Source organism: Cervus elaphus, chromosome 9 (genome assembly GCF_910594005.1).
Source record: "Cervus elaphus chromosome 9, mCerEla1.1, whole genome shotgun sequence".
In the NCBI taxonomy this organism is placed as follows: domain Eukaryota; kingdom Metazoa; phylum Chordata; class Mammalia; order Artiodactyla; family Cervidae; genus Cervus; species Cervus elaphus.
Window position 1 is genome coordinate 103746528 of NC_057823.1, and position 13632 is coordinate 103760159.

Here is a 13632-nt window from a genome sequence, read left to right on the forward strand (position 1 = left end):
TATTTGCAAATGATATGTATAATAAGTGGTTACTATTTCAAATTATATAAATAGCTCATACAAGTCAATATCAAAGGAACAAACAACTTGATTTAGGAAATTGATATATCTATAAAACAAAAACAGACTTACAGACATAGAAAACAGGTTTATAGTTGTTAATGGGAAGGTGGGGTAGCAGAGGGAAAGGACAAGAAGTTTGGGATTAGCAGAGGCAACCTATTATATATAGGATGAATAAGCAGCAAGGTCCTACTGTATAGCACAGGGGACCATTTCCAGTAACCTGTGACAAACCATAATGGAAAAGAATATGAAAAATCATATATATATATATGTACTTGTATATATGAGTAACTTTGCTATACAGAAGAAATTAACACAATATTATAAATCAAATATACTTCAATAAAATCTTAAAAAAAGGATAAGAAAAAAATGGGGGCAAAGGTCCTGAATAGGCATTTATTTCAAAGAAGACATACAGATATCCAATGGACACAAGAAAACATACTCAATGAAAACTTGTCACCAGGGAAATCCAAATCAAAACCACAATAACAGATCATCTCACAATTGTCAGAATAGCTATGCTCAAAAAGACAGCAAATAACAAATGTTGGCAAAAAAGGGGATCAAAGGGAACATTAGTATACTGAGGGTTGTAAAGTACATTGGTATAGACTCTACTGAAAACAGTATAGAGATTTCTCAAAAAATTAAAAATAGAAGTATCATATTATTCAACAACTCCATTCCTAGGTATGTAGGAATGGAATGAAAGAATAAAGTTAAAACACTAATTGTAAACATACATGCTGCCCAGGGTTTATAGCAGCGTTAATTACAACAGCAGAATATGAAAGCAGCTAAGTATCCATTAACAGAATGCATAAAGATGTGGTATTTGTGTATGAAATGGAATATTACTCAACCATTAAAGTGAAATTTTGTCTTTTGCTAGAACATGGATGGATATGGAGAGTTCTGTGCTTAGTGGAATAAGTCAGACAGAGAAAGGCCAATACATGTGTTTTCAGTCACATGTGGATTCCAAAATTAATCAGTGATTGAGTATTATGAGACAGAAAGAGACCCACAGATCAGAGAACAGACTAGTGGTTACCAGTGGGAGGGAAGATGAGCAAGATAACGGTAGGGGTTAGGGGTACAAAAACTATGTATAAAACAAATAAGGTTGCAATGCACAGCAAAAGGAATATCACCCATATTTTATAATAGTTTTAAATGGAGTGTAATCTGTTAAAAAAAAAAAGAATCGCTATGTTGTTTACTTGAAACTGGGCTTCCCCAGTGGCTCAAGTGGTAAAGACTCTGCCTGCAGGGCAGGAACCTCTGGAGACTTAGGTTCGATCCCTGGGTCGGGAAGATCCCCTGGAGGAGGGCAAGGCAACGCACTCCAGTATTCTTGCCTGGAGAATCCCATGGACAGAGGAGCCTGGTGAGTTACAGTCCATGGGGTCACAGGGTCAGACACAACTGAAGTGAGTCAGCATGCAGAATGCACATACTTCAAACTAACAATTTATTGACCAGAGACTTATTAATAAGTCTTTTGTTACTCAAACGTTATTAACTGGAGTGTTTCAATATTCATTTACATCACTGGCCACAGGCGTTAGTTTCTGCAAAAATCCCCCAGTTGATAGTATGCTAATACACTATTGTAAGTAAAATATATTCAATAAAAAAGAGTGGGGCTAGGGGAGGGTATCCTGATCATCAAACCAATTCAACAAGAGTGAGAATTATCTGATTATATAAAATACATTTCACTCCTAGACATTAAAGTAACAACAAAAAAAAAAAAAATAGGGAGGTGAGAGACTAATCATAGAATTGTGAGTCTGCTAATTTCTTCTCTTTTTACTATGTGTACTTTTATATAGTTAAAGGATATTTAACAATACAAAATTAACACTGTATAATTTTACATAACTTAGGATTTTCACTATAATGTTCCTTGCTTTAAAACCATGATTCTCACTCTGACTTTACACTGTAATCATAGTTAAAGCTCTTAATAATCTCACCACATCCTCAAATCAGAACCTTTAAGGGGAGGCTCAGATATCAGTATTGATAAGGCCTCTCTGTTGATCCAGTGTAGAGCTACACAATTCTGGGTTTATTTCTAAATTTAGATCAATTTTTAGTAACTGTATCTCTGTGGTAAGACAAACTTCATCTGAAATTCATTTTCATTAATTTCTTCACGTTGACTTTAGCTTCATTTTCTTCATTTAAATGCAATGGCATTTTAAACATGTCTTTCTAAAATGGTATTCTTTCTGTAACTTTATCTATCTACCCGCCTATCTATTTCTATCTTTGTATCTCTTTATATACAGTAAAGAGAGACTGTCTATAGCATAGATGAATCTTGTCAGAGACTGTCTTCAAGTGTTAGGAATTTTGTGCAAATTTTTGAGTTTATGTGTTTCTTTCTAGTTTGACATTGTTTAACACACATTGTTCATTTTGCAAAAACCAAAGTCTTATTTTTGAAGTTTTATTAAATGACTTTAGCTTCATATTATTTATTGTTTGATAATTGGTCACATCTAAATTTATAGCTACAGTAATCCTTTAAAAGGTTAAATATTCACTTACTAATGATTGAAGGTATCATTTTATTACAAGTATTTGAGAGAAAAATATCTGTCTACAGTTTGATGACTGGTTTTTATGTGCATGTAACTACAACAAGGCAATGGATATTTGCAGTTTAATTTTAACATTTCACAGCTTGTGGTGGTGAAAAAAAATGTATCTATGATATGATATTAAATGGGTATACATCAAGGCTAAAAGAAGGAAATGAATATCCATAATTAAATTTTTATATGTTATATCTTGCAGTGGTGAATAAATATCTGTCAATGACATGAATGTTAAATGGCTATGTGTCAGCATCTAGACTACAGAAATTAATATCCTCAATTAAATATCTATGTGTTATGTAAGATTTTGACACAGAAATTTCTTACAACTTGATATTCCTTTAAGAGTTTTTCTATCTTGAAAAAGATTAGGTCTGTATATTTGCCCTTTCTAAAAACATGGTAATGGTGTAGCAGTGAGAAAATTTAATTTACAGAAGTTCTGCAATTTTTAAACAGTAAACGACTCATAAGTCACTTCCCAGCTCTTTTAAAATTTTAATTTCCTAGTACACCTAAAAGTTTAATCTTTTTTCCTCTTCATTTTTAGTCTTCTTTATCAATCATCTTTAACCACTTTGATTCCATTAAAAGTTAATATGTTAAAAATATAACTAAACATAATCACAAAATTAAGAAGGATTTATGGGAGAAAATGTATCAAATTGTGATAAGAAAGTACACAATTGACATTCATAGCTTGTTATATGACACTTTATATATAGCTTCAATGTTGTGAAAATAAATCAAAATTTCTAAAAATATCTTGCTTATACAAATAAATATCATGCAACTCTGAATATCTCTTAGGGCTGCAGAGAACTCCATCTCCTAAAGAATTCTAACTATTGAACACTTCAAACAACATTAGTAATTGGGTCAAAATGCTAAAATTAACCCAGAGACCCTCTCTATTTTTTTTAAATGATGCTTATTTTGGAAGTATAGAAATAGCAAATGGTAAACTCAGTAATCATAGTTTATTCAATGTATGACAAAACCCACTGGAAAAAAAAATAATAATAATAAAAAAAATAAAAATTAAAAAAAAAATGGATAATCAACAAGGAAAAAAAAAAAGATTTTTCTGGAACTTCTGTAAGGGTAATATTTACTAACCATGAAAAATAAAGATGGAATCTAAATTTTTGGTAGTTGTCACAGTGTTGCATATACAGAAGTAGAAATATAATATTGTACACATGAAACATATAACATTAAATACCAATGTTATCTCAATAAAAAAATGAAAAAATAAGTCAATTGTTGTTAAAGTATTTAAACCAGTAAGACTAAGCAGGTATGACAAGCTAATCCTGGAAATGATGCAATTTTATTATCTACTGATTCTATATAAGAAACACAAATCTTTAACAAATATTAATAATAAACCATCATCCCTTCTCATGTGGTTTTCACGTAAGGAATATATATCCATGCAACTTTTAGTATACAGATGATACACACAAACGTGTGCCTGGTACCAACTTTCTAAAATTTTTGTTTTGTTAACTTACGGGAAAATCAGCATTTTCAAATTCCAGTTGCCACTCACCAAATCACCCTTCCCTCAAGATTTCTCCATTTTGATGACAAATCAAGCTGTTACATTATACTTTCACCAGGCAATGTCTGCACAGGTATCCTGGCAACCATATGCTGCAGTTGCGTTGACTTCTTGAAGCACAAGATGAGAAGGAACTTGTTAAGGTCAAGAAACAAGTTTTAAGAAAAAACTATGATAAATAAATTATTTCTGAGTTGTTTTTGAGCCAGAAGCTTTCCCACAAATTGAGTCAATAAACTCTTAATTTTAAAGACATTTGCATTTACCACCTAAATAAAAACGTCAGATTACAAAATAGAAATAGATTTCGGATTTATGGCCATGCAATATAGATACAGATCCAAATAAGAACACTTCAAATTCATTAACTGAATATTTCTTTACTTTAGCTTGGGGAGTTTTTCCATTTTCATGGCTTCTGTAATGAAACACGTCTGAACCCTGAAAATATGGAATAGTTTGAACACATTGACTATTTTGCATATCCTGGGCATGCTAAAAATAATAAAAAAAAATGCTCTCCTTATTGATTTTAATTATTCCTGGTATCTACTCTGGATAGATTGACCTCTTAATTGCATCAAGGATGATGAAAACTGTCTGGTTCCAGTTACCATAAAGTCATACACTTTCTCTAAATTGTTGCTTATGAGTTCAGACAGGTCAGTAAGAGGCACCTAATAGTTGGCAATGGTCCATATTCTATTTTATATCCACTTAAAAGAGTAAAATAAATATTCAGCTAGACATATTTGATGTTATAACTCTAGCCTCTGAACATGCAAACACACAGTGATGACAAAAAAATTGAACATCTTGATACTTAAAAGACACCGCTTTCAATATATCAGAACACAAGAAAAAAAAGAATTAAAAAACCTAAAGAAAATGGAAAAACAGCAGAATAAAATCAAAGAAACAAGAGAGGATATTAAGATGGAAAGCAATAAGATAGAAAACAAAAACAGCCAAAATTAAAAAGCAAATAAATGTAGTCAAAGATTGCTCAAGATTTTGTGTCGTTTTGACAAGACTGATGAAATATACAGACCAAAGATAAAATTTCTGTTAAATTGGAGATTTAAAATACAGCACTAATAAATTTATATAGTTAACTACAATGGATAAATTTCTTGCACAAGAAAAACCAAAACTAGAGGAATAATAAAGAGAAACATAATCATGGACTTACATGGCAATAAATTTTCTTAGTAATTTAAGACTTCTCTTTGAAATCTATTAATACTATTCCATATGCTAATGTGGACATATTTTTCCTATTTTGTTTAGAAAATTAAACTGTAGTTGATATACAATATTATGTTACTTTTATATGTACTTTATGTTGATTTGACATTTATATGCGTTATGAAATGATCACTGTGATAAAGCTAGGAACCATCTGTCCCCATACATAGTACAGTATTATTGACCATATTCCTTATGCTGTATAATGCAGCATTGTGGATTACTTATTTTCTAACTGGCGGTTTGTACCTCTTAACACCCTTAACCTGTTTTGCTCCTTCACCCTCCTCTTCTCTGGCAATCACATTCTGTTCTCTTTAACCACAAATCTGTTTTTCCTTTGCTTTCTTTTGGTTTGCCTTTCAGATTCCACATACAAGTGAGATTACACAGCATTTTTATTTCTCTGTTTTACTTAGTTCACTTAGCATGATACCCATTAGAGCCATCCACATTGTTGCAAATGGCAGGGTTCCAGTTTTTACAGCAGAGGGATATTCTGCTGAATATATATACATGTATATATATACATACATACATACATACCACACTATTTATATTCATTCACCTATCGATAGATACTTTGGTTGATTCCATATCTTGGCTACAGTCAACAGTGCTGCAGTGAACACTAATGTGCATTTTCTTTTCAAATAAATGTTTCCCTTTTTTTGCATAAACACTCACATATGACATTGCCTGATCATATAGCAGTTCTATTTTTAATTTCCAAAGGCATATCTACACCATTTGACATATGGGCCTCACCAATTTACAATCCCACATTTTCTCCCCAAGTTGGCCAACCCTTTATATTTGTTGTCTTGATGATGATAGCCACTCGACAGGTGTGAGATGACATCTCATTGTGGTTTTGATTTACATTTCCCTGATGATTACAGATACTGAATATTTTTAATGCTTCTGTTGTCCATCTGTATATCTTATGAAAAATGTCTTTTCAGGTCCATTGCCCATTTTTAAACTGAGATTGTTTTTTATGTTGAGTTGTGCAAGTTCTGTGTATATCCTGGATATTAACCACTTACCAGAGAGACTGCTTGCAAATACCTTCTTCCATTCAGCAGGCTGCCTTTTCATTTTGTTAACATTTTCCTTTGGTGCATAAAAGCTTTTTAGTTTGATGTGGTTCCATTTGTTTATTTATGTTTTTGTAGCCCTTGCCTGAGGAAACAGACCTGAAGATATCGCTAAGACTCATGTAAAAAAGCTTACTGTGCATGTTTTCTTCTTGGATTTCTATGATTTCAGGTGTCATGTTTGAGCTTTTAATCCATTTTGAGTTTTTTTGTATATGGTGTGGAAACATAGTCCATTTGTTTCTTTTACAAGTAGCTGCCCAGTTTTTCCAACACCATTTATTGAAGATGCCTTCTTTTCTCCATTGAATTTTCATGCCTCCTTAGTCATAGATTTGTTGACCATAATATCATGGGTTTATTTCTGGACTCTACATAGGGAGAGAATTTGAAATAGTGAGAAGGATAGGGTCTCACCCCTCTTTAAATGTTTTGTGGAATTCACTGTGAAGTTATCTGACAGCCCTGGACTTTTGGATTTTTTGGAGTTTATCACTGATTCAATTTATTTATTGATAATCAGTCTGTTCATATTTTCTATTTCTTTTTCCCAGTTCAGTCTTAGGAGAGTGTATCTTTCCAGGAATTTATCTATTTTTCCCTAGGTTTCCATTTTGTTAGCATGTACTATAGTTGTTTGTAGAATCTATCATGATCCTTTGTTTTTCTGCAGTGTTGGCTGTGACTTCTCTTTCATTTCCGACTTTAGTAACTTGGGCTGTCATGAGTCTGACTAAAGGTTTATCACTCATTTATTTTTTTCAAACTGTAAACTAGTTTCATTGATATTTTCTATTTTGTGTCTATATTAATTTTTTTGATCCTTATTCTTTTCCATCTACTAATTTTGGGATCCATTTGTTCTTTTTCCAGTCCCTTTAGATGTAAAATTAGGTTGTTTTAGATTTTTCTTGTTTCCTGAGGTAGACCTATATGGCTATAATGTCCCTCTTACGATTGCTTTTGTTGTATCCAACAGACTCTGAATTCTTTTTCAGTTTTCATTTATCTCCATATTTTTAAATATCCTCTGATTTTTTTCCAATGATCCATTGATTGTTTTGTTGTTTAGACAACCTGTTTGTGTTTTTTGTAGATTTCTTTCTTGTAGCTGACTTCAGGTCTCACAGCATTATAACTGGAAAAGATGCTTAATGTGATTGTAATCTTAAATTTATTAATACTTGGATTTTGGCCCAACATAATTATCTGTTATGAAGAATGCTCCACGTGCACTTGAAAGAACATGTAATCTCCCTTTTTTTTTTTTTCTTCTTCATTGGATAGAAACTTCTGTATCTATTAAGTGCATCTGGTCTCATGTGTGACTAAAAGTCAATGTTTCTATATTAATTTTCTGTTAAGATGATCTGACATTGGTGTAAGTGTAGGATTACAGCCTCTTTGCTATTGTTCAGTCACTAAATTGTGTCTGACTCTTTGCAACCCCACTGACTATAGCACACCAGGCTAGCCTGTCCTTCACTGTCTCCTGGTGCTTGCTCAAACTCATGTCCATTGAGTCGGTGATGCCATCCAACCATCTCATCCTCTGTCTTTCAGCTCTCCTCCTGCCTTCAGTCTTTCCCAGCATGAGTCTTTACCAATGAAGAGGCTGTTCGCATCGGGTGACCAAAGTACTGGAGCTTCAGCTTCAGCATCAGTCCTTCCAATGAATATTCAGGGTCGATCTCCTTTACGATTGACTGCTTTGACCTCCTTGATGTCCAAGGGACTCTCAAGAGTCTTCCCCAGCACCACAATTTGAAAGCATCAATTCTTGGCTGCTCGGTGGTAGCTCAGACGGTAAAGCGTCTGCCTACAATGCGGGAGACCTGAGTTCGATCCCTGGGTCAGGAAATCCCCTGGAGAAGGAAAAGGCAACCCACTCCAGTATTCATGCCTGGAAAATCCCATGGCCTGAGGAGCCTGGGGGGCTACAGCCCATTGGGTTGCAAAGAGTTGGACACGACTGAGCGACTTCACTTCACTTCAATCTTCCTAAGAGTCCAGTTCTCAACATTGTACATGTCTACTGGAAAAAACATAGTTTTGATTATATGGGCCTTTGTCAGCAAAGTGATGTCTCTTTTTTAATATGCTATCTAGGTTTGCCCTGGCTTCAAGTCCCTAACTATTTTTTATTGCCTCATACTACCTTTATTTGTGTTAATATTTTCTTTACATATTTAGATGGTAATTTACATATTTAGATGTTACATATATTTAAATTCTTGTTGGATTGACTCATCCACCATTATTTAATGTTCTTCATTTTCTCTTGTTTCAGATTTCGTTAAGGTCTATTTTGTCTTATATGAGTATTGCTTTCTTTCCATTTCCATTTGTATGGAATATCCTCTTCTTCACTTCACTTCTCTTCACTTGTTTTTGTGTCCAACTAGTCACTCTATGCCTTTTTACTGAAGCATTTAGTCCATTTACATAAACAGGAATTTTTGATAGATGTATATTCATTGACACTTTATTACTCGTTTTCTGTTTGCTTTTGCAGTTCTTTTCTCTTTCTTTCCTCTTCTTTTGCTCTCTCCCTTGTGATCTGATAAATATTTTTAGTATTATCTTTGGTTTTCTTTCTCTTTTTAGTCTGAGCATCTATTATATTTCAGATTTTTGGTTTGTGCTTAACAAAAGATTTATATATAATAATTTATATGTGTGTGATTATTTTAGACTTGAATGTGTTCTAACAACATTTTATTTTACTCATCCCCATATTTAATATATATGATGTCATATTTTACATTTTTGTTTTCTGTATCTCAAGTATTGGGGATATATATGATGTTACTACTTTTCTCTTTTAATTCTACCAATGAGATTTTTCCTTTCATAATTTTTATATCATTAGTCATATTTTTTCTTTTCTTCTTAGAAAAGATCCTTTATAATTCTTGTAAAGTTTGTTTACTGGTGATGAACTCTTTCAGCTTTTATTTATCTGTAAAGCTCTTTATGTTTCTTTCATAATTTTTCTATTTTAATTGCAACTTGTCTTGGTGTGGACTTTTTCAGTTTCATCTTGTGGGGACTCTTTCAGCTTTCCAGATATGAATGTCTGTTTCTTTGACCAGGTTAGCGAAGCTTTCAATTATTTATTCAAATAATTTCTCCATCACTTTTTCTCTTTCTTTTCCTTCTGGAACTCCTATAATGTGACTGTCAGTTCCATTAGTGTCCCAGATGAAACTTAAATTATTCTTACTTTTAAAAACTACTATTTTCTTTTTTTTTTTTCTGTTCAGCTTGGGTACTTTCAAATACTCTGTCTCCTGTGTTGCTGATTTGTTCCTCTATGTGATCTAACCTATTATGAATTCCTTTGAATATATTTTTGTTATAGTTATTTTATTTTTCAGCTCTGTTCGACTCTACTTCAAGCTTTCTCTTTGCTGAAATTCTCATAATATTCATCCATGCTTCTCTCAAGTTCAATTAATATCTTTATGATCATTACCTTGAACTCTTTGTCAGGTAGATTGCTTATGTCCACTTCATTTGGTTTCTCATCTGAAATTTTGTCTTGCTTCTTAGTTTGGAACACATTCCACTGTTTTCACATTTCACCTAGTGTTCTGTGTTTATTTCTATGTGTTAGATCAATTGGTTATATTTCTTGATCTTAGAGAAATGGCCCGATATAGGAGATATCCTATAGGGCTCAGTAGCATACCTTCCGTTCCCTAGAACTATATTCTCTAGGTATCCCCCATATGCGAGTTCCATGCACCCTTCAGCTGTGAAAGGGCTAATTATTGTGGGAGTGCTGGTAGGCAGGTCTGAGCTCCTATCCAGCTGGTTACAGAGCCATGCTTTGGGGGGTGACCGTGTGCCCACTGGAGGGTGGGGCAGCCCCCATTCAGCTGGCCATGCAGCGCAGGTGCATGAGGCTCTCTGCACAGCCCGTGGGGGCTCGGGGCTGGTGTGCGGCCGCTGGAGGACAGGGCCATGCTTTCACACGCGGTCTGCAGGGACTGCTGGGGCTCAAGGCTGGGGTCCACCCGCTAGAGGGGAGGACTGGGACCCTCTTCAGCTATCTGCGCAGTTTCACAGCAATTGCGTCTGTTATCAGTCCAGTGGGGAACAGGCTAACAGGCTAGAAAAAGGGTTTCCAAAGGCTTCTCCGTGTCAGTGTTATGACAGCAGAACAAACCTTCCAAGTTGACTTCTGCCTGCATCACCATCACCAGGGAGATTCTCAGTTGCCTTTTACTTCTGCGGGAGACTCTCCAATATCATTAAGTCAATCTGACCCAGGTTTCTTTCCAGTTATTTCCTCTGTGCTGGAAGTATTTAAGACTTAGGTGCACCCTCTGTTTCCTATAGCCTTCTTACGGTTCTCCTGAGCATGAACCCCACTGGTTTTAAACCCAGATATTACAGAACGTCTCTTCCAGTGCAGGACGTACTCAAGCTGGGAAGCTGGATGTGGGGCTTGGACCCTCTCATTCTTTGTTGGGGTCCTCTCTGACGGTGGTATTCTTCCAGTTTGACAGTCACTGACCCAAGGGAATGGATCCTGACTAGATCACATCTTTTCCCCTCCTATTTATCTTCTGGCTCCTTTTCTACATTGAGTTTATTTGTGGAATTATTTTCTGTTATTCTTCAGGTCATTCTCATAGATTACTACAATATAAGTAGTTTTAATTTTAGTGTTTCCATGGAAGGAGGTAATTTCAGGGCTTTCCTAATCTATCATCTTGCCCCCCTCTCCTTTCTATTTCTTATATAATTAATCTTTATACTCATTATTTTTTCAACAGAAACTGAATTGCTAAAATGTGTGCAATAATAACCATTCTATCTATTTTTAATTTTTCATAGTATATAAGTTTTTATATTCTGAAACCTGTAATTAGCCATAGATAACGATACATTGCACTTTTAAGATTTCAGGCAGGGTTTAAGTAAATGTTATATATATATATATATACACATATATGTACATGTGTGTGATATATACATATATATAATGCATATATTTAAATATCAATGCACTCATTTCCATGTATATAATTGCTTCTATGTATTTCTTCATGCCTATCATGCATGCATCTCTAAGAAAATTAGATATGCCAAAGGAACATGTCATCCAAAGATGACTTCAATAAAGGACAGAAATGGTATGGACCTAACAGAAGCAGAAGATATTAAGATGAGGTGGCAAGAATACACAGAAGAACTGTACAGGAAAGATCTTCACGACCCAGATAATCATGACGGTGTGATCACTCACTTAGAGCCAGACATCCTGGAATGTGAAGTCAATTGGGACTGAGAAAGCATCACTACAAACAAAGCTAGTGGATGTGATGGAATTCCAGTTGAGCTATTTCAAATCCTGAAAGATGATGCTGTGAAAGTGCTACACTCAATATGCCAGCAAATTTGGAAAACTCAGCACTGGCCACAGGACTGGAAAAGGTCCGTTTTCATTCCAATCCCAAATAAAGGCAATGCCAAAGAATGCTCAAACTACCACACAATGCACTCATCTCACACACTAGCAAAGTAATGCTCAAAATTCTCCAAGCCAGGCTTCAACAATACATGAACCGTGAACTTCCAGATGTTCAAGCTGGCTTTAGAAAAGGCAGAGGAACCAGAGATCAAATTGCCAACATTCTCTGGATCATCGAAAAAGCAAGATAATTTCGGAAAAAAAACATCTATTTCTGCTTTATTGACTGTGCCAAAGCTTTTGACTATGTGGATATCAATAAACTGTGGAAAATTCTGAAAGAGATGGGCATACCAGAGCACCTGACCTGCCTCTTGAGAAACCTGTATGCAGGTCAGGAAGCAACAGTTAGAACTGGACATGGAACAAGAGACTGGTTCCAAATAGGAAAAGGAGAACGTCAAGTCTGTATATTGTCACCCTGCTTATTTAACTTATATGCCGAGTACATCATGAGAAATGCTGGGCTGGAAGAAGCACAAGCTGGAATCAAGATTGCAGGGAGAAATATCAATAACCTCAGATATGCAGATGACACCAGCCTTATGGCAGAAAGTGAAGAGGAACTAAAAAGCCTCTTGATGAAAGTGAAAGAGCAGAGTGAAAAAGTTGGCATAAAGCTCAACATTCAGAAAACTAAGATCATGGCATCTGGTCCCATCACCTCATGGGAAATAGATGGGGAAAAAATGGAAACAGTGTCAGACTTTATTTTTCTGGGCTCCAAAATCACTGCAGATGGTGATTGCAGCCATGAAATTAAAAGACGCTTACTCCTTGGAAGGAAAGTTATGACCAAACTAAATAGCATATTAAAAAGCAGAGACATTACTTTGCCAACAAAGATCCATCTAGTCAAGGCCATGGTTTATCCAGTGGTCATGTATGGATGTGAGAGTTGGACTGTGAATAAAGTTGAGTGCTGAAGAATTGATGCTTTTGAACTGTGGTGTTAAAGACTCTTGAGAGTCCCTTGGACTGCAAGGAGATCCAACCAGTTCATCCTAAAGGAAATCAGTCCTGGGTGTTCATTGGAAGGACTGAGGCTGAAGCTGAAACTCCAATACTTTGGCCACCTCATGCGAAGAGCTGCTTTATTGGAAAAGACCCGGATGCTGGGAGGGATTGGGGGCAGGAGGAGAAGGGGACAACAGAGGATGAGAGGGCTGGATGGCATCACCGACTTGATGGACATGGGTTTGAGTAAACTCCGGGAATTGGTGATGGACAGCGATTCATGGGGTTGCAAAGAGTCGGACATGACTGAGCGACTGAACTGAATTGATCATGCATGCATTTATTTATATGTGTGTATCTATAGATACATGGGCTTTCCTGGTGCCTCAGTGGTAAAGAATCCACCTGCCAATGTAGGAGATGTGGATTCAATAGAAGGAAATGGCAACCCACTCCGGTGTTCTTGTCTGAAAACCTATGGACTGAGGAGTCTGGTGGGCTACAGCCCATGGTGTCACAAAAGAATTGACATGACTTAGTGAGTAAACAAACAACAATATATAGATATCAGGCTTTTCTGGTGACTTGGTG